Source organism: Rhinolophus sinicus, chromosome 2, assembly GCF_057876585.1.
Source record: "Rhinolophus sinicus isolate RSI-liver-muscle chromosome 2, RSI-T2T, whole genome shotgun sequence".
Classification (NCBI taxonomy): Eukaryota; Metazoa; Chordata; class Mammalia; order Chiroptera; family Rhinolophidae; genus Rhinolophus; species Rhinolophus sinicus.
In genome coordinates, this window is record NC_142502.1 from 125,704,929 (window position 1) to 125,724,964 (window position 20,036).

At 50.7% G+C, this 20,036-nt stretch overlaps 1 protein-coding gene across 2 annotated transcripts in view; it reads left to right on the forward strand.

Annotated features, from left to right (window-relative positions):
• Positions 1-20,036, forward strand: part of SH3RF3 (SH3 domain containing ring finger 3) — a 368,321-nt gene that overhangs the window by 266,268 nt on the left and 82,017 nt on the right. The window lies entirely within an intron of this gene.

Below are 20,036 nucleotides of genomic sequence, written 5' to 3' on the forward strand. Positions count from 1 at the left end.
TTACATTGTTTAGTACTTTTATTATTATTTGTATAAATGCCTTCTATTTCTGGACGTGGCACTGGTTCCACTTCCACTAGGAAGATAAAGGACATCGGAGGGGATAAGGGGAGGAAGGGGAGGGACCTTATTCCCCAACAGCCAGCCGGGGCCACCAGGGCATCTGATCTCTGCATCCTGTCATCATGTGTGCTAGGTCCAAGGCTCCCACCCTCAGTGTTCATGGGGGATTCCAAAAATGAGCACGCAGGGCCCAGAGACATTAGCTGAGCTCCCCGGCACTTTCCTCCTGCCCTGGGACGTGGCTTCTACAGGCATGGCTTTGGGGTCTGGTTCCGTGTTGTCTCCACCTCTCTGTCCTCCTCACCCCTCAGCCTCTGAGTTACTACGGCAGAGGGAGTGTTCCCAGCTCTGCAGTCTGGCTCTGCTTTAGACAGCCCCAGAACAGGAAGGAAACAGATGTTTTAAACATGTGTGCCCCACTTTGTTCCACAAAGAATTAAGTGCTGGATTAGCTTATGTTAGAGATGAGGGTTCCTGGGACCCATTTTCCAGTCATGTGACTTGAAGTGAAAGTTGTGGCCGGGCTCTGGACTTGAATGCAGCTCCTTGCAAAGGGCAAGAGGTCAAGTAAAGCGGTTTCCACCTGTCTGTCCATCCCAATTAAACTCAACTACTGGGAGACGTAGGGGTGAGGCTGAGCAGCTGGGCAGTAAGGATGAGCTGCCACATGCTGTGTCCTGCAGGCCCCAGCATGCTGTCTGTGGTCAGGCTGCACCAGAGACCAGCCCCTCGGCTCTGCCTCTGGTCCAATGCTGCCTTCTTGGTTCTGTGTCACTTTGCTCACCTCAGGTGTCACACTGAGATGTCCATCCCCTGGCTGGATGTGCTCTGGACGGAGGACCCAGTCTCAGAGCCCTGTGCTTGGGGCAGGGAGTGTGGGGGGGGCGCGTTGGCGGGAGGAGGGCTTTGTGACCATGCATCTAGAAAAATACAGCACCGTTTCAGGTATGCCTTCGTCCACAAACAGCGGCACCACGTGCCAGCCTGGCATCGTGGGGACAGGCTCCAGGCTGGCAAAGCAGGAGCACCCATGCTCCTTGGTGCCCAGGGCCCATGGGGCAGTGCTGGCCCCTGCGAGTGTCCAGCAACCCCCTGTCATCCCCAGGCCCCTCAAGACTTGGTGTGCTTATCCAGGCTGTGACACAGAATGTCTTCACTGACAGGACAGTTTTTTTTGGCCCCTGTGAGATGATAAGGCTGGTCATCTAGAACCCAGGCCAGCTCCATCTACGCATGTGCACCCCCTCACCTGCACACCCAGGGCTCCTCGGACCATGAGGGCAGAAGTTTTGTAAGACCTTGGGTATTGGGACCCGCCATGTTTTTTTCTGGAGAGCAAGGGTGATTGTCATTGATAATTACTGAACTCTCATTGAACATTGCACAATATTCTGTACAAAGTTTTGAGCAACTGGTCTGCTGCCCTGGACGAGCTGCCAGCTGGAGTGGAGAAGGGTGGCTGGGCTCAGCCATGCCTGTGTCCCTGTTCCCAGCCAGGCTGGTGTGTGACACCTCAGATGAGTGGCTCCAGCCGAGTCCCTCTGTTAGATGGGCTCTGATGTGACCCCCTTGTGCAACCACAGATCAGAAAGGGCCATCCAACAGGAGATGGTCCTGCTGCCGTTTAACTGAGTTGATTCTAAAACCCTGTGGAGGAACATGAACCGAATAAAAATCAAATACACCCACACTCACGGCCACACACACACAGCATTGGTGTGGCCGAGCCATGTCCTGGGTGAGCTGTGTGGACAAGGGAGCCTCTCGGTGGCTGAGTTAGGGCTCGTCAACATCACTGATTCTTCTAGCTGGCTTTTGTGTTCCTATAAAATGGAAAGGAAGTGCAGGAGTTGTGGTTTCTATAGAAATGGCGCTAAGATACAGTAGTCCTGACAAAATGCAGTGAGCACTGTTAAGCCTGAAGGTTGGGGTCCTAGCAGCCACCTGAGAGCCTCTGGGGTGCAGGACTGCCCAGGGCTCTGTCTGTGGTCTGCACCCGCGCCTCTACCAGTGGCTCCACCCGCGTCTCCTCCCCGCTCCCCCGCCCCCCACCCTCCCCTGCCTGGGCTTCTTGGCATATCTCAGCTTCCTCCACTGTGTGGCACACCTCGTCATCCGGAGAACCAGCAGGTTTACTTATTCCCATTCATAGATGAGAACACTGAGGCCCACAGGGTGTAAATAACACTCAGGGCTGTGCTCACCCAGCCGCCCTCGCTGCCCCCCGGCCCTGTCAGGAGTGTGTGCACAGGAGTCCAGGGCATGGATCTCACTTAACCCTTCAGCTTCCTCTTCTGTAAAACGCTCAGGGCTGGCCTCAAACCAAAGGAGAGGAAGTGGGAAAATGCCTGCTGGTCCCTGCAGAGCACGGCTGGTGCTCTGTGAGGTGGCCTGCCTCCGTCCTGCCCTTTCTCTTTTAGACTGGGACCTAGCACCGTACAGGGTAGGGCAGAGAGTCTCCTGCCCACTCGCTGTGTCGCCCTAGGAGTTGCTGAGCCTCTCTGAGCCTGTAGAGCTGCCATTAAGAGCTGAGTTCAACACTGTCCTTGCTCCTCATGACCCAGAAAAGCTGTCCAGTCTCTGCCCCTCGAGCCTGTTTCCTCACATGTTAAATGGAGAAATATCGGTGCCTCCCCACCTGACTTGCTGTCAGGGTGAAGTGAGAGGACACAGACTGGCCTCTCCTCAGGTGTGCATGTTAGTGTTGTCTGTGGTGGTTCTTTCTGCTGCTCGGAGAATCAGGGAGCGTGTCACGAGCCCCAAGATGTCAGATACAACACTCAGGGCTCTGGGCCCCTCCTCTATTCTAGTCACTGCTCTCTGCTCCGAGATTCTCTTTCTGCTGTGGCACCAAGCGGAAGGTTCCAGAAAGCTGGTGGTAGATAAGGGGTGGGTGGGGCCGAGACTGCCTGCAATCCCAGCTCCGTCTCAGAGGCCTGGGCTTGGTTAGCGTCCCTATGGGTTAATGTCCACGCCTGACTGTGAGCCCTTGCTGGTCCGTCCCCAGGGACAGGCTGTGTGTGGTTCAGTGCCCTTGGCCTCGTGCATCCACCACCAGAGAAATCTGAGGACCCCGCCTGGAACATGCTGTAGTAGGTTTCAGCCTTGGCTGCCATCACTATCACCTGGAGGACTAAACAAATTGGGCCACCTAGCACTGGCCCTCACAGCGTCTCGGCTGGGGAGGTACCACTGTTGCTTCATTTAACAGACGAGAAAACTGAGGCTCCGGGAGAAGAAATTGGACAGCTTTTCCAGTCACTGAAGTGATTGGTCTGGGGTGTGGTCTGGGTGTGGTGACCTTAGAGCCCCTTCCTGTCCCCCCAACACCTCTCTGTGAGTGGTGCAGCCAGCTCGACACCCACCAGCCTATCTCAGAGACAGCGCAGCACTTCTCTCATGCTCCAGGCTGTGCCACAGGTCCTGCCTGAACCCAGGCCTGAGTCTGCAGGGGGTGACCCATATCCTGGTGCACCCAGGACTGGGGTTCTCCGGGCTCCAGGACTTCAGCACTAAAACCCGGCACAGCAGGACAGCTGGTCAGCCTAGAACATTTCCCTTCACTGGGCTCCAGAGGGAGTTGACTGGAGGATTTCAACAGAAATGTAACATGGTTTTCTCTGTGCAGGGCCTGTGCTTGGTACCAGAGACCCAAAAGCAAGGAAGGGCTTGTCTTGTCCCTGTGCTCGAGGGCGACAGTGTAGGGGACATACAGCAGGGCCAGGAGGCATTGCTGCAGGCCAGGCCATCATCCTGGCTGCCTAGACTCCTGTGTGGTGTGTGCCATGCCACGGGGGAGGCCTTCCAAACATCCCAACCCCAGGGCCCACCCCATCAATGAAACCAAGTCAGAGAGGGAGGGTGGGTGCTATGTATTAGCTAGGCCTGTGTGCAGGGAGGCTATGTAACAAACAGCGGGGCCTGGGCTCCCAGTCCAGCTGGGTTCAGGCTTACTTCACAGGCCTCATTTTGATGCCCAGGCCAGAGGGGCAGTGGTTCTCTGGGGCTTGGGGAACTTGGCCTAGACTTAGGGCCAGCATGCTGTCCCAGCAGTGTGGAAGGGAAGGGAAGAGATGGAGTAGTGCTAAAGGATGATAGTCAGAGCTCTCCAGCTGCTGCAGCTGCCAGGACAGCGTGCCACGCCTGGGGCTGCCAAACTACGGCCTTCGGGGCTGTTTTTGTACAGCTCTTGCACTAAGAATGATTTTTGTATTTTTAAGGGTTGTTTGAAAAAGAAAGAAAGAAAAGGAAGGGAGGGAGGGAGGGAGGGAGGGAGGGTGGGAGGGAGGGAGGGAGGGAGGAAGGAAGGGAGGGAGGGAGGGAGGGAAAGAAAGAAGGAAGGAAGGAAGGAAGGAAGGGAGGGAAAGGGATGAGTAGGAATAGAGGAAGAAGTAAAGGAAGAAGAGGAAGACACAATGCAACACAGAGCCTAAAACGTTGACTCTCTGGCCCTTTACAAAAAAAAAGTCTTGAGGCTGAGGCTATGTTGATGTTGACACTGAAAAGGAAGGAACGGCTATGATGGAAAATGAAGGGGAAAGTGGCGATTGTGTAATGTTAGCTAACGGGTCCAGGTAGGGAGGAGGGAGTTCTAAAGCAGAAAAGGAAGAGTGCTTCGACTTTGGGTTTGAAATTAAAAGGCACTAATTTGATGTCCTCCCCCAGTTCAGAGCTTGTCTGCAGTGGTGATGGGAGGGTGGGAGATGTGGGAGATCCTTGAATTTGTGCTCCCCTCTCCTTTTGCAGTATTCTGGGGGCAGCCGCCTGGGTCTCATGAAGGTTTCTGTGCCACCAAACAGCCATACGGGAAAGTCTTAAAGGCTCCAGACTCGGGGTCCCAGTGCTTTGTTCTGAGAGCTCAGGGCCCAGGGAAGAAGATGTGGAAGCAGGTGACTAGAAGGAAAGTAGTGAGTGGCTGCAGCTGCCTGGATGCTGCCCCCTCCTGGAGGGTGCCATGGGCACGGTGAGGGGCTGTGGAGATGCCATGCCAGGCTGCTGGCCGTGGCAGAGAAGGGGAGAGGGAGTTGTCCCTTCTCCCTCCTGCATCGTCTTCTCCCAGCATTGATACCGAGGCCCTGTGGGGACAGTCCCAGGAGTGCAGTTTCCAGGCTCTTGCCCTCACATAGAAAGGTGCTCACTCGGGTAGTAAATGGCCATCAACTCTGATTGGATGGCCATCAGCTGTGGCTAGTTGGCCGTCAGCTGTAACCAGTGAGCCATTGGCCACTAATACAACTGCCGTGGCTACGCGAGCAGAAAATGGGGGCTAGCAAGGAGATGGTGGCTGAGCTGGCAAGCGCGGATTGCAGTTAGGATGGTGGGTTGCGGACAGTGTGGCTCCTGCTTCCTGTGTCTCCAACCCAGCCGCCAGCAAGACTGTAGTGGTGTGACTCCCCTACCTATGGCTCTGTGAGTGTTCCTTTTTGGCCTCACCATGTCCTGCGTTCTTATGTGGGGAGCAGGACAGGAGACCCCGTATGACACCCTGCATGACAGGCCCCCATCTCATTCTTCTATCACTAACATGCTTCTGCTTTCTCACACTGGACACACTCAACTCTGCAATCCACCCTCTACCGCCACCCCTGCTGCCGAAACCCAGCTGGCCAAGGTCACCAGTGCCCAGGTCCAGCGCCCTTGCTCCGTCTTTCTCCTCTTTGACATCTCATCAACACTGGCTACTGTGGACAACACTGCCTTCCTGAGCCTCTCTCCTGCCTTTGCTTCTGGGACGCTTCTCTCACAGTTCTTGCCTCCTCCACTGGCTCCTCTTTCTCTAACTCTCTCATGAACATTGATGCCCCCACCCCCCGGCCTTCCCTTTCCACCATCTGCCTGCTCTCCCATGGGGCTCCCTCCCAATCAACCACTGAACCCCAAACTGCCTCAATTCCACCCTCCAAGACCTTTTCTCAACTATAGATTCTTTTTCTTACTACTTAACGGCTTCACCGGGAGAGGTACCTCAATTTCAACATATGTCAGAATAACTACTCTCCTTTTTCCTCAAACCTGCATCCCCTTCTTAATTCCATCTTCTCACAAATTTCTGAAGCGAAGACTGCAAGTTCCAAATGCTGCTCTCCCTCTCACCTCTGCCATTAGGGTCTCAGCGCTAACTCCAAAATTTTTCTCGGATTGTGATTTGTCAGGATGAGGGAGGTCATGTGCTGTAACAATCAGTTCCAGACCCCATTGTGGTTTAACACAGTGAACATTTGTCATGTGCTTGTGTAGTGGGTCTGGTGGCTGTCTTGGGTGACGTGCTCAGGTGGTGATTGGCATCCAACCTGCTTCCTCTTGGAGCTATACCATCTTCAGCCCATGGCCTCCCACAGGAAGAGGGGATAGAGGAGGCACTTGGGCATTTGGCTGCCTCAGCCTAGAAACAACAGGAGCCCCTCTCCTCTCTGGTCACCAGCTCTCTGCAGCCACCTCTCTGGTTAGCCAGAACTCGTCATGCAGCCCCAGCTTACCTGTCAGGGAGCTGGACTGTGGAGCAGCATGTGCACATCAGGCAAACTGCGTCCTAGCCACAGCTAGGGAGTCGCTTCTCACCGTGACACCTCCCCGCCTGGGTAAGGCCCCTCTCAGCCCGCACCGAGACTGCATCAAAAGACTCCTAACTCCCTGCTTTTAGGGTGCACTCGTGAACCCATCTGTAATCAGGCTGATCTACCCACAAATGTTTCTAGAGCTTCCCCACTGCCTTAGGATAGACGGGAAGCTCCTTAGCTTGGCCTGCATAGCCCTTCAAACACAGCCCGAGATTGTGTTCCCAGCCCCCGCACCTGTCACTGTCCACTCCCGTGCTGTCTGCACAGACCTGCTGTCTGTGTCCCCCCACTGGTCTGGGTCTGGCTGACCCCTCACCGAGACCGTGGTGTCGGATTCCTTTGTCCAGGCAATGCCTGCTTCCTGCCTGCCCTCCTCCCTTCTCATCCTGCCCACTGTGCGACAAACACACAGACCATCCTGCATGGAAACCCCTGCCCAGCCTCTGCAGCCACCTGAAGTGTGCACTTCCCTCTGCAGTTCTCCAGGCCTCCAGGTCAGCTGTCTATCAACCCGATTAATTCCTGCTTTGTCTCTGTGCTTGCAGGACTTTCCCCATACGTTTGTCATGGAATATGTTCCTTTGTCATTGTGTACATGTCTATCCCCCTGGATTTTGAAGTCCTTCAGGGACTGGGTATCATTCATTTCTGTCCTGACCCCTGGCTCTTAGCAGGGGTTCGTACCCATTCCGCGTATCCTTGGGTGGGCATGGGACTATATCTGCCTCACTGAATATTGAATGGTCTTGCCCATGAAACAACGTGACACCAGAATTGCCACGTGGCTTACACACCATTACCAGCTCCTGAGGGCTTGGGACTTGAGTCAGTGGCTGCAGAGATACACAGCTGCAAGGTGACCAGCTGAGGGGCTCCCAGGGGTGTGTGGTAGGCCTGAGCCTCAGATGGCTGACCCTGCTCACATTTTCACCCTTATGAATTATTTCTCCCTGCCATTTGGAGAGGTCAGAGGGTCAGCTCAGTTTCTCGGGAATAATGGAGCAGCACCCACATGTTACCTTTCTGCTGGTGGTGTGAGGATTAGTAGAAGAAAGGAAAACAGGCTATTTAAGCTGACTGCACTTTTAAAAATCCAATTATTTGTTTATAAATGTTCTTGGATCAAATTAGAAAATTATTACTTATATTTTAGAACAGTTCCCTCATAAACCAAGTAAGAAATCTAACAGGTAACTGAAGTCATCACCAAACTGCCTGAGGGACGTTAGTGGATTGCTCTGGGTGCCCTGTATCCTTCAGTGTGAGCCAGGTTATGCTGCAGTAACAAGCAGTCCAAACCCTCAGAGGCTTACTTCTCACCCGTACTGTGTGTTCCTCAAGAGCTGCTAAGGGCCAGCTCCACAGCGCCCTCTCCTGGGACACCAACCGAAACCTGCAGACCAAGTCTGGCCCACTACCAGTTGAGGTAAATTAAATTTTATTGGAACACAGCCACACCTGCTCATTTACACATTTACACAGCTGTTTTCAGGCCACACAGAGGGGTAGGCCTCATTGTGACAAAGATCATATGACCTAGAAGCCTACAATATTATATTTATTTTCTGTTCCTGTAGAGAAAACACTTGTGGACCTCTAGTTTAGAATGTCTCCAGTCACTGTGGCAGGTGTGGGAAATGTGGCAACTAGTGCAATGGCCCCTACAGGCTTCCGCATGGAGGTGACACATGTGATTCCTGCTCATATTTCAGGGCCAAAGCCAGTCCCACAGCCCCGCAGCAGCGGGTGCCCACGGGGAGGCAACCCTGAATGTTGGCAAACAGCACCCGCGACACCATTTCCCCCAGCGTCTCTGTATCTCTTCTCAGTTTTTAACTGTTTAACACAAAGGCGGGGGAACTTGCAGAAGTGGAATCATTGTCTGCAGACAATGGCTGTGTGGGAAGAGCTAGCACTTTTAAAACCCAAGGCCAGCGTTCCCATGACAGTTGCTCTTGGACTGCTCACGTGGCGAATGCTGGTTCTGTGGGACTGAGCTCCCCACATTTGGGAAAGTTTCCCCAACAGGTTCTGGGTGCTCTCTGCAAAGCAGCTGAGACCTCACACGGGCTGAGCCTGTCCAGCCAAAAACAGGCTCTTTTACCAGACCTCGTGAGTTTCTCGGTTTCAGAGCCCGATGGCTTACAAATTGATTTCAAATAAGCAAACAGAAACCCTTGAGACTAGGAAAGTGCCCTTTAAAATCAACGGAAGGGGACGTATTTGACAATCAGCAGAGAAAACATCAAAAGAGAACATTTCTCGATGTCTTCCCCAGTGTCTGAGAAGTGACAAGAACTCTGCCTGGAGCTCCCGGGCATCTTTATGATACACCCCACACCAGCCATGGTTGGAGTGGGCAGCTGTCTGTCTCAGGGCAGTTCCTCCCCTGCTGGCTGGGTCTTATCTCCGCCCCCCAGCCCCCCTGGACTTCTCAGCAGGAGGCGGTGCTGGTGGAGGGCTGAACACACTGACACAGGACCGCTGCTGACTCCTGCATGGCAGAGAACCCGCACTTAATTTTAGCGCTTTGAGAAAGTTACAAATTTAATTCCATGCCTTATAAGGAGAAAAAGTATAAACAAATGAATTTGGGATGAATAAAAAAAAAAAATCTCATCCTGAGGACCTTGTGGGAGAAGACTTTTCTTCAATAAATCTGGGAATTGATGTACGTATATGACTTACCGGCCTGCCTTTAAGGTGGGAACAGAGAACACTGTGGTTGCCAGTGGCCTGGCTCTATTTTTATCAGCTGCCAGGCTTTTTGTTCGTGGCATTCATGGCGTTAGGTGTCAACTGTGTTTCTTTTGCTGCTACAACATGACAGAAACCATATCCACAGGTTTCTGCCGTCTGTTGTCAGACCAGAAAGGCCTGCATCAGGGATGGTCCCTGGTATCCCCTTGGCATCTGGGAGTTCTGGGTGTGCCCGTGCTGGCGCAAGAATGCAGGTGAGATGCTGCTTCCCTCAGTCCATCCTCTCAAGTTTGGTGAGCCTTTGTTAAAGGAACAACCTGTGGCAGGTACAAGTAGAGGTTCATCATGGAGCCAGCTTTAGGACCCACGTGGTCCGCCAGGAGACAAGAGCGTAGCTGCATGCCATAGAGCATAGACAGTAGGAAGCAAAAAGTAGATCACCACAAGGGAAGGTCGTGGCAGGAGAGAGCTGGGAAGGTTGATTTGCCTCTGGAAGGAAACGAGGAAAGGAGGCAAGAACGGGCCCAAGGAGCACTGAGGTCAGCTTCCTCTGGCTCTTCCGTATGTCGAGGCTTTGGTGCATAGGCACGTTATTTCTAGACGGGAGGACGATAAGGAAGTTCCGAACCTTCCCTCCCTGGCCCTGGATCTCCTAGCCACCTCATGCCCCCCTCTCGTCCCAGGCCAGGCCCAGCCGCTCCCCATAGTACACCTTGTCTGCCCTCTCTCCAAGCTGAGTCTGCGCAGCCTCCTCTCCACCCGCAGGCAACATCTGGACAGGGTTCAGGGTAGGGGGTTTCCAGCAGCCTTCCCTGACACGACCTCCTGCCCTCGCTTCCCCTGAGCTCCCACACCGAGGATGATGTGGCCATCGTTCTTTTCTTTTTTTACTTTAAATTTCTTTTTTAAGTTTTGAGTTACAGTTGCTATTCAAGCTTATATTAGTTTCAGGTATACAGCATAGTGGTTAGACATTTAGACATTTATTTAACTTATGAAGCGATCCCCCTGTAAGTCTAGTACCCGCTTGACATCATACGTAGTAATTACAGTATTATTGACTATAGTATTCCTTATGCTGTACTTTACATCCCTGTGGCTATTTTGTAACTGCCAATTTGTACTTCTTAATCCCTTCACCTTTTTCACCACTCCCCAACCTCCTGTCTACTGACCATCAATTTGTTCTATGTATCTATGAGTTTGTTTCTGTTTTGTTTTATAGATTCCACATATAACTGAAATCATGTGGCATTTGTCTTTATCTGACCTATTTTATTCAAATGGTAAAATTTCATTCTATTTTTATGGCCGAGTAATATTCTGTTTTATATACATCACTCTTCTTTACCCATTCGTCTATTGATGGACACTTAGGTTGCTTCCATATATTGGCTATTGTAAATAATGCTGCAATGAAGACAGGGATGCATATATGTTTTCAAATTAATGTTTCAGATTTCTTTGGATAAATTCCCAGAAATAGGATTGCTAGGTCATATGGTACTGCTACTTTTATTTTTTTTGAGGACTCTCCATACTGATTTGCATAGTGGCTGAGCCAATTTGCAATCCCACCAGCAGTGCACGAGGATTCCCATTTCTCTCCATCCGCACCAGCACTTGTTGTTTGTTGATTTATTGGTGATGGCCATTATGACAGGTGGGAGGTGATATCTCATTGTGATTTTAATTTGCGTATCTCTGATTATTAATGACGTTGAGCATCTTTTCCTATGTCTATTGGCCATCTGTATATGCTCTTCGGTGAAATGTCTGTTTAGGTCCTCTGTCCTTTTTTAATCTAATTGTCTTTTTGGTATTAAGTTGTATGAATTCCTTATATTTTTTGGATATTAACCCCTTATTGGATGTATCATTGGCAAATATCTTCCCCCCATTCAGTAGGTTATCCTTTAATTTTGTTGATGGTTTTCTCATTCTGTACTCCACATCCTGTGACATTATATATATATATATATATATATATATATATATATATATATATATTACAGTTGACATTCATTAACTTAAAGTGGATTAAATATTTAAATGTAAGACTGATAAATGAACAGACTAATCACTTACATTTACATCTTTAATCCATTTTGAGTTTATTATTGTATATAGTGTAAGAAACTGGTCTAGTTTCATTTCTTTTCATGTGTCTGTCCAGTTTGCTGATAATGTTTGTCATCATCTGCCAGCCTGACAGCCTGTGAGCTTTGCTAAGACAGAAGGTGTGCTTGCTGCTTTTGTACCCGCAGTGTCTAGCATGGAGCCTCTACACAAGGGCTCTCAGACACATGCATGGATGGATGGATGCATGGATGGATGGATGGATGGATGGATGGATGGATGGATGGACACACTGAGTTGAACAAAATGGGGTTTTGAAGTCCATCCCTCCTGCAGCCTCTCATTATGTAGGGAGCACCTTCTGCCTGAAGGCAGAACAGACGGATCATTGGGATGTGAATGTTGTACATTTTGTGCAAAACCAGATGAAGATGACGTTGGTCTTACAAACTCACACAGAAAACGGGGATCCACAGAAGCTATTGGCACCTTCCTTTGACCAAAGACCATCGAGCAAATTGACTCTTGTATGGGGCGAAAGGCTAGAGAGGAAAGAAGTGAATGGAGACCCACCTATGACTCTTCCTCATGGGAAAAAAGGCTCAAGGGCTAAATCTATTGGTTCAAAGGTGAAACTTGTTCCAAGTTGAAACTTGTGAAGCCCCATTAGGTAAGAAGTATATCCTATAGCTACCTTTACAGACTTCCCCTTCCCTCGCTGGTGTTTTGAGGTTTTCATTCCCTAAACTGGAGCCTTTTTGTGAATGCTATTCTCCCATGCCCACCATACCCCCCCACCCCCTTTTTTGGACCATTTCCCTTAATAATTTCCAGGGATTTCTTGTTAAGCTTTTGGCACAGCTATGACTTTTTAGTCCTAACTCTTGGTCCGGTGAGGTAAGGGCAGGAACTGGAGGCTTGTCCTAGAGCACGACCAGCAAGCTTTTGTCGGTAAAGAACCAGATAGTAAATATTTTAGGCTTTGAGGGCCATGTGGTCTTTGTCACAACTGTTCAGCTCTGCCCTTGTGGGTAAAAGTAGCCAGAGACAACAGTAATTAGATTAGTATGGCTGGATGCCAATAAAACTTTATTTACAAAAGCATGAAGCAGCAACTGGCCAGATTTGACCTGTGTGTGACTTTGTCCACTCCTGAGCAGACCATGGGACTAAGCGAGGGTTCTGTTCACACAGACCTGGGCTCAGCAGCCCAGATACTCGAGAGTCAAATTGTCTGTGAGCAAATCTGCAGGGAGGAGAATGGGCAGTGGGCAGCCTTCAAGTAGAATTCAGGTCTCCTTACAGCCTCGATCGTAGGCGGCCAGCCAGCTTTCCCCAGGGCTGAAGAGAGAACTGTGCAGGTTATGTCAGTGCGAAGCACAGCCCTCCCTCTCCTGGGACAGACGAGCTCTTCAGGCGGCTCAGCCTCTGACCTCCAGCTGCCAGCATGAGCTCATCCAGCCCAGGTCCCCACCCCACCAGGGCCTGTCCTCCTCACCCGCCCAAATCCCCCTGGCCCTCTGGCCCTGCCAGCTGTTTGCCGTTCTTTTTGGAAACATGCAGGAGAATCAGGCCATAAATGTTTTATTCTAAAGTTTTCTTTGGAGAGCACGTTCATAAGAGTCTGATTTACACTCTGTTATGGAGTGGTAGCGTGATGAAGAAAATATGCTTATTTCACTGCTCCTTGGGGTGATGACAGTGTTTCCTGGACTCATATTAAAAATTAAACTGAGGAGATGTTTCTTCTCAGTATCTTAGTCTGTGACACTGCAGAGCCCTTACAGCCCACCAACCCACAGACTCCCTTTTTCGCTCGTATTAATCCCAACAGGAAAATAAAACAGTCTGGTTCCCAGCTACTGCTCAGGGACCCTATTAAAATGCAGCAGCTGGGCTTCTAGTCTCTGGTGACAACCTGACAATTTAGAGGGGTCCTTGGCCACAGCACTGCAGCCAAAAAGTGATGCTGGGCTTCCACTACTGAGGCTGGAATATTCTGAAGAGGCATACACGTCCCTGTAAGAAATGACAGCCGGTTCTTACTGACTGGTCTGTGTGAGACGTGCAGTCTCATGGTTCTGCCTTTTGTAGGTGGGAAAAGGAGGCTGGGAGGTAAGCAGCTGCCCGGGACCGCGGGATCGCACCCTGCTGTGCTCCGGCCTCTTGACGGGCGCACGTGCTTGAAGGGCAGTGAGGACGGGGCACCAGGGAGAAGCGTTACTGGGCTCCCAGGCATGCTTTCTCTCTGTTCCATTTGATGAGGGCATCACGTCTGACCTGTGACCTGCATAGCTGACCCCTTTCATACTCGGCTCGTATTAAATGCTTGTGCGCTGGTTTGGCACATTAGGCCCAACGGGATTGCTGGAGCTGTCCACTCTATGGGGTCAATGGCTCTGAGGACCAAGCCCCCAGCACCCCGGGGTTGTTGACTGGCTCCCCCAGATCATAGTGTGTTCACCCATCTGGCCTGAACCCCCACGTGGGTCCATGATGTGGCCATCTGGAAAAAAGACGATGTGAATCTGTCTTATCACCGGCAAAGACCTTCTCGTGCTGGACCAGGGGCACAACGCCGTCTGCACAGGCTGAGCTGGGCTCAGAGCCGAGTGATCTTGGAGACAGGAAGAGTGTCTGTTTGAGGCTGTGTTCCCAATTATTTTTATCCAAAAGCAGCTGGAGCCCCTTCTCCTTCCTTATTTTTATCCCTGCCTGGTTTCTCTCGCTCCTGCCAAGCCTTCATTAATCCCCAAAGGCCCAGAATCATTTAAAATTAAGCCATTAGAAATCAGAGCAGTGTTACTGATGTGGCTCTTAGGAATAAACAGGCTCCAGTGCGGGCCCAGGAAGCCCCGTTCAGCGTGGTCAGAGCTGGAGGGCACAGGGCACAAGAAGCCCTGGTGTTGCATCAAATCAATCTCAAACCAGACTTTTCTTGTCCTGTGTGTCCTAGGAGTGATTTGTTAAGGTTGAGGCAGTCCAGACAGCATAGTTCTGCCCGAGGCTGGGCAACGTGCTCATTTGGAAGCCTGTGGATGCATTGTGCTTACAAATTTCTCATCCAAACCACTTAAAGTAGAGCCACGTTCCATTCTGTGGTACCTGCCAGGGGTTGGCAGGGCCTGGCTGCCTGTCAGCGCTGCTCAGGAGGCCCGCGATCCCATCCCATCCATTGCCTTCTGCTCAGCTGTCACTGGGGACACTCCCTCCACCCCCTGCCACCAGCAACACTGCTTGTCACCTCATATTGGTGGTAACAAAAATGAACACCCAGTTCAGAGGAGGGTGAATGGAAACCCCTATATAAGGAAGTCATGCTTTTTTTTTTTTCCACTTTGGGCTCTGTACTCCACTGTGCAGCGGGAAAGAAGGGACCACACTCTCAGCCAAGCATCAGTTTTAGATAATCTCCATCTTGACCTTCAGATAAAAGTGTTTTTACAAGTGTGACCTCTCTCTGCTCCTCCATTCTAGCTCTAAGTAATAGTTTGCTGTGAAATCCTATGTATTGGCTTTGTAACATTTGTCTTATCAAGTTTTAACTGAGAGCCAGGTTTCCAACAAATCCGCAAGAATGCCCCTGCCCTCTGGCTTTCTGTAGGTGAAGTCCTGTCTCAGGGCGGCCCTCTGACTGCTCCTTGTCATCCACATGCCTGGGTAACCCTCCCACACCCCAAGTCCTCCCTGGAGCTCTTAACACTCTGCCAAATGGAGTGTTCTGTGTTCTGCTCACCTAGGGGAGTTGGCAGATGCCAGCAAAAATGGGTTCATAAGCCCTAATGGTACACGTCCGGCCCAGTCCACAGTCTCAGCCAGCCTTCTCTCTCTGCCAGGCGGACAGAAATCAACCTCCTGTGTTTCTCCTGGCCACAGATATCATTTCCTCCTATTGAATTGTGACTTGAGTGGCTCGAAGACATTGGGAAGTGGAAACCCCGTGCAGCAAGTCCTCACCTCGGCTCACTGGTGTTTTGCATATACAGTGCTGGTTTGGGCCGGTCTGGCTGTTTCAGGAGAGGAAACATGTTTATTTGGACAGGAAGCATGTTGACAGGAACCCATGCAGGTTCATCAGAGCTAGTCACCTTGTGTATCTGCCCTACTCACCACCCAGCTAACTGCCTTCTGCCTGCACACTGCTGCTTATGGTCGCCTGAGCCTGTTCAACAGAGCGGTGATCGGCAGGGTCATCCCCAGGGTCCTCTCCTATCCGCTCCTGGCGTCCTCCACAAAGATGGCATGTGTGGAGCCCGGGAAAACATGGGATCACCATCAACCAGAGCTTAATCTTGACACAACCCTCAAATAATTGAATTTTCTTATTCATTTTATGCCACTTGGACAATGTATCAGAAAACCATTGTCACTTGTTGATATTATAATGATGAAAAATTTGAACACATAGGTTTTTAAAAAATTATCCCAAATCCTAACTCTCCTAAGTACCAATGTTATCATTTGGTATGTACATTTTCAGACCTTTTTCCCATGGAAATACATGCATCTTTTATAGAAATGAGATAATCCTCCATAGCCGTTTCTCTAACCATCTTTTCCATTTGATGTACTTTACACAGCCCTCCACGCCTATCAGTATAAATTCCCTTCGTGGCTGTGTGGTGTCGTGGTGTCATCTGCCATTGAACCTTCCACTGTGGGACATTTGGGTTGCTTCAGTGGTTCAGGTTTTCCATATTATAAGTAATGCTGCCGTGAAATCCTCATCTGAACCTTCATTCTGCCTTGTTCAAACATTTTAGGAGTCACTTTTAACAAGAATGGCCAGCCCCAGTAAGTGTGTGGTACATGCCCACACCCCCAAATTGAAGGGTTCATTCCGTTCTTCACCTTACTGGACTTCCCACAGCATTCACGTGGGTGATAACTGCTTCCGCTTGGAAACAGTCACTTTCCTGGACCCGGAGACACCAGTGACTCTTGTTTGTTTTCTGTCCTGTGCCAGTTCCTCTGCTGTGTATGCTGGTCCACAGGCTGAGTCTCTGCATCCTGTCTCCACACCCCACACTTTCCCCCAGGCCATCTCATCCACCTCGCATCTTGACTCCAGTAATAATAACCAGCATTTATTCAGGGCTTGTTGTGAGCTATAAATTATCACACTTAATGTTTCAACTAAGCTGGAAGATGGGAGCCTTTATCACCCCATTTTCTCATCTCTCAGGAGTATCTGTCCTTAATTTCCGAAATTCTGGGAACCATTGATTCGCATACTTTACCTCACTTTTCAGTTGTTTCAAGTGGGAGGGTAAGTGCAGCCCCTTGTTGCTATGGTGTGGTTGAGGGTAGAAGTCTGTGACTGGCATCTTAGAGATGAGAAAGCTGAGTGAGGCTCCATGACACTGCTTGTCCAAGGTCACACAGACAGAGGCTCACACACTCGAGAGCTAAAGGCTTCAGTGAGGCTGCGTTGCTGTTTAGCTCGGCTATGTGCTGATGGGCCCAAACCTATCCACCCACGCCAGGCCCCTCTTCTCAGCTGATTGGCGTCAAAAGCTGCCCTCATCTCCAGCGTCTCCAGGCATGTCAAACCCAACATGTCCAGCACTGATGACCACCCCCAGATTTCATCTTCCCTGTCTCTTCAAATGGTGTCTCCATCTGGCTGGTCGCTAAGGCCAGGAACGAGGCTCATCCTCCTCCCTCATGCGCTTCAGCCCATGAATCCACTGGTCCTGTTGGGAGAGGAGGGAATAATGGCCTCCCAAATATGCCCATGTCCTGACCCCCAGAAGATGTGACTCTATTACCTCACTTGGCAAAAAGACAAGGAATCTGAGATGGGGAGATTACCCTGGATTATCAGCATGAGCCCAATGTAATCACAGGGGGCGGCAAGAGGTTCAGAGTCAAAGAGAAGTGAGATGATGGAAGCAGAGGTCAGAGAGAGATTTGGAGATGATACATTGCTGGCTTTGAAGATGAAGGAAGAGGCAACAAGACAAGGAATGCTAGCGTCCTATAGAAGCTGAAAGAGGCAAGGCATGGATTTTTCCTTAGAGTCTCCAGAAGGAGCATAGCCCTGCCGGTACCTTGATTTGGGACTTCTAACGTTTAGAACTGTCAGATAGTATATCTGTGTTGCTTTAAGCCACTAAGTTTGTGGTAATTTGTTACAGCAGCCATAAGAAAGTTATACAGATGGCATGGTGGATAAGCACTTGGCCTCCAGCACCAAACTGTCCGAGTTCAAGCCCAGCCTTGGCCATCCAGTGGCTGTATGAATGCGAGCCATTCACCTAACTTCTCTGTGCCTCAGTTTTCCTCATTTTATAAAATGGTAATTGAAAAAACACCCACTTCACAGGCTTATTGTGAGAATGAAATGCATTATTCCAGACGCAATGCTGGATGAAGGGGAGCCGTTGTTATTATTACTGCTGTTACTGTTCTTACCCACATCCAGACCCCTCTCTCTCTTCATCCTCATGCCCCTGCTCCAGACCTGAGCTTCCTCCGTGCTTCCAAATGGGTCCCCCTGCAAGATGTGGGTCTGATCCTATCTCTACCTTTCTCCTGCTAGCTTTCTCCAGAGCATCTCTTTGCCTTCCAGGTGAGTACCAGAACCCTCCTGGTGGTGCAGGACGCCTAGCACATCCTGGCTTGGTACCACTCCGTGTCCCTTCCCCTCATCGCTCAGCCTTTCTTTCTTTCAGTTTCTTTAAACTTGCTGAGCTTGCCTTTGCCGGCCCTTGATGGACAGGCTTCTCTGCTCCTCTCCCGCCCACTCTGACCCTCACTACCTCTCCTCATGGGCCCACCCACTGCTCACTGAAGCCCTCTCTGCCACGCCCTTAGGTGAGGTCCCTGTTGTGTATTCCTGTGGCCCTGAACTTGCTGGGACCACTATGTCTATAATGCCATGTCTAATGCTTGTCCCCTCCCCCCAGTGTAAACCCCACACTGGGCCGTGTCTGCGCCCCGAGCTGGTCCTAACAGTCAGGTGGTCAGCAGATGTCAGTGAGGACCTAGAACATGCCCCACACAGGCAGAATAACCCTAACCAATTCTGACCATGCTTAGCTGATGAGCTCCACACTGGAGGTGCTCACTGACCTCTGCTGACCGTCTCCAGCTGGATGCTACACCTCCCCTGTGCCTGTTTGAGTGAGTGAGTGAAAGGCTGCAATACCCCACCAACACCTTTCTCCGGTGACCATACAAGAACTGTGGGTCCTGAGAAACCCAGCACTGGGGTACCTGCCCATATTCCAGGGGAAGGAGGGCCTGGAGCCAGGTGGCTGCACCTGTGGAGCTCGCCCTCCCATCCCTACCTGAAGTTCTGTGGAGGATGGTTCCTGGCCGGCTGCCAGTGACTACCTTAAAGGAAAACAATCCCAAGCTTTGAAGGGGAATGCCTTCTGGTCTCTTGCTTCCTTCCTAGGGAGGGCAGGTGTGGTGAGCAGACAGAAATCCCCGGAATCTATCAGCAGAAGGAATGTCCCCCCACCTTTCAGCCTAGTTCCCACACGGCTCTCCAGAAACATGGTGTGGGAGCTTGGAATGGGTAGTCCTTTGAGCCTTCGAGGTATCTTGGAGAAATGAAGGAAATTATGCTTCTGTGTTTCATGTTCTCATTCTGCCAGGCACTTTATTGTTTAAACAAGAAGAAATAGAATTTCTCACTTTTTAGAGGTTGCAGACATGCTGAGGTTTCTAGCACCTTTTATGATCCCTGGTGGAGGAGGGAAGTCAGCCGGTTAGGGAGGGATTGGTAAGCTGCCTAAGCACATGGAGCCCATCAGCTGAGCAAGGTCCAAACTGGTCAGTGAATTGATTGAGTTGTATTCGTTTCCTGGGGCTGTACAAATACCACAAACTGGGTGGCTCAAAGCAACAGGGAGTCATTCTGTCACAGTTCTGAAGGCCAGAAGTCTGAAATCGAGATATTGGCAGGACGGGTTGCTTCTAGAGGCTGAGGGAGAATCCATCCCATGCCTCTCTCCCAGCTTCTGGTGGCTGCCAGCAATCCTTGGAGTTCCTTGGCTTATAGACACATCACCCCAATCCATGCCTCCATCTTCACATGGCTTTCCTTCCCCTGTAGGTGTCTCTGTTCTCCTTTTTTGTCTCTTATAAGGACACTTATAATTGGATTTAGGGCCCATTCTAATCAAGGGTAATGTCATCTTAGGATCCTTATATCTGCAAAGGCCCTTGTTTTAATAAGATCACCTTCACAGGTACCAGGGGCGACAACTGACACATATCTTTTTGGGGGGACACAGTTCAACTCATTGTGCCATCTAAACAGGAAGACAGGGTGCGGCCCTGGGGAGGATGGGCTAGACAGGCGAGCTGTGTGGTGAGGGGATTTGGGGACAATGTTGCCCATCATGGGCTAGGTCTACAGGGTTCTCTGTGCGGGAATTACCCCGGTAAGATCATCACAGCCCAGAGCTCTCTGCTTGGCCCTTAACCACTTCCTGCAGCCAGTTTAGCGTGCGCCTGGTACTTAATGAACCATCGCGAAGAAGACCATTCCTCCAGTCATCTCCTCTCATAATAAACCCTTGAAGCTTTGAGCCCCTCGGGGACTGTGGTGGGAGACGCTCTGCTCTGTCAGTCCTGTCACCCTGCAGCCTGCCCATCTGCCCACAGCCAAAGGACCAAAGT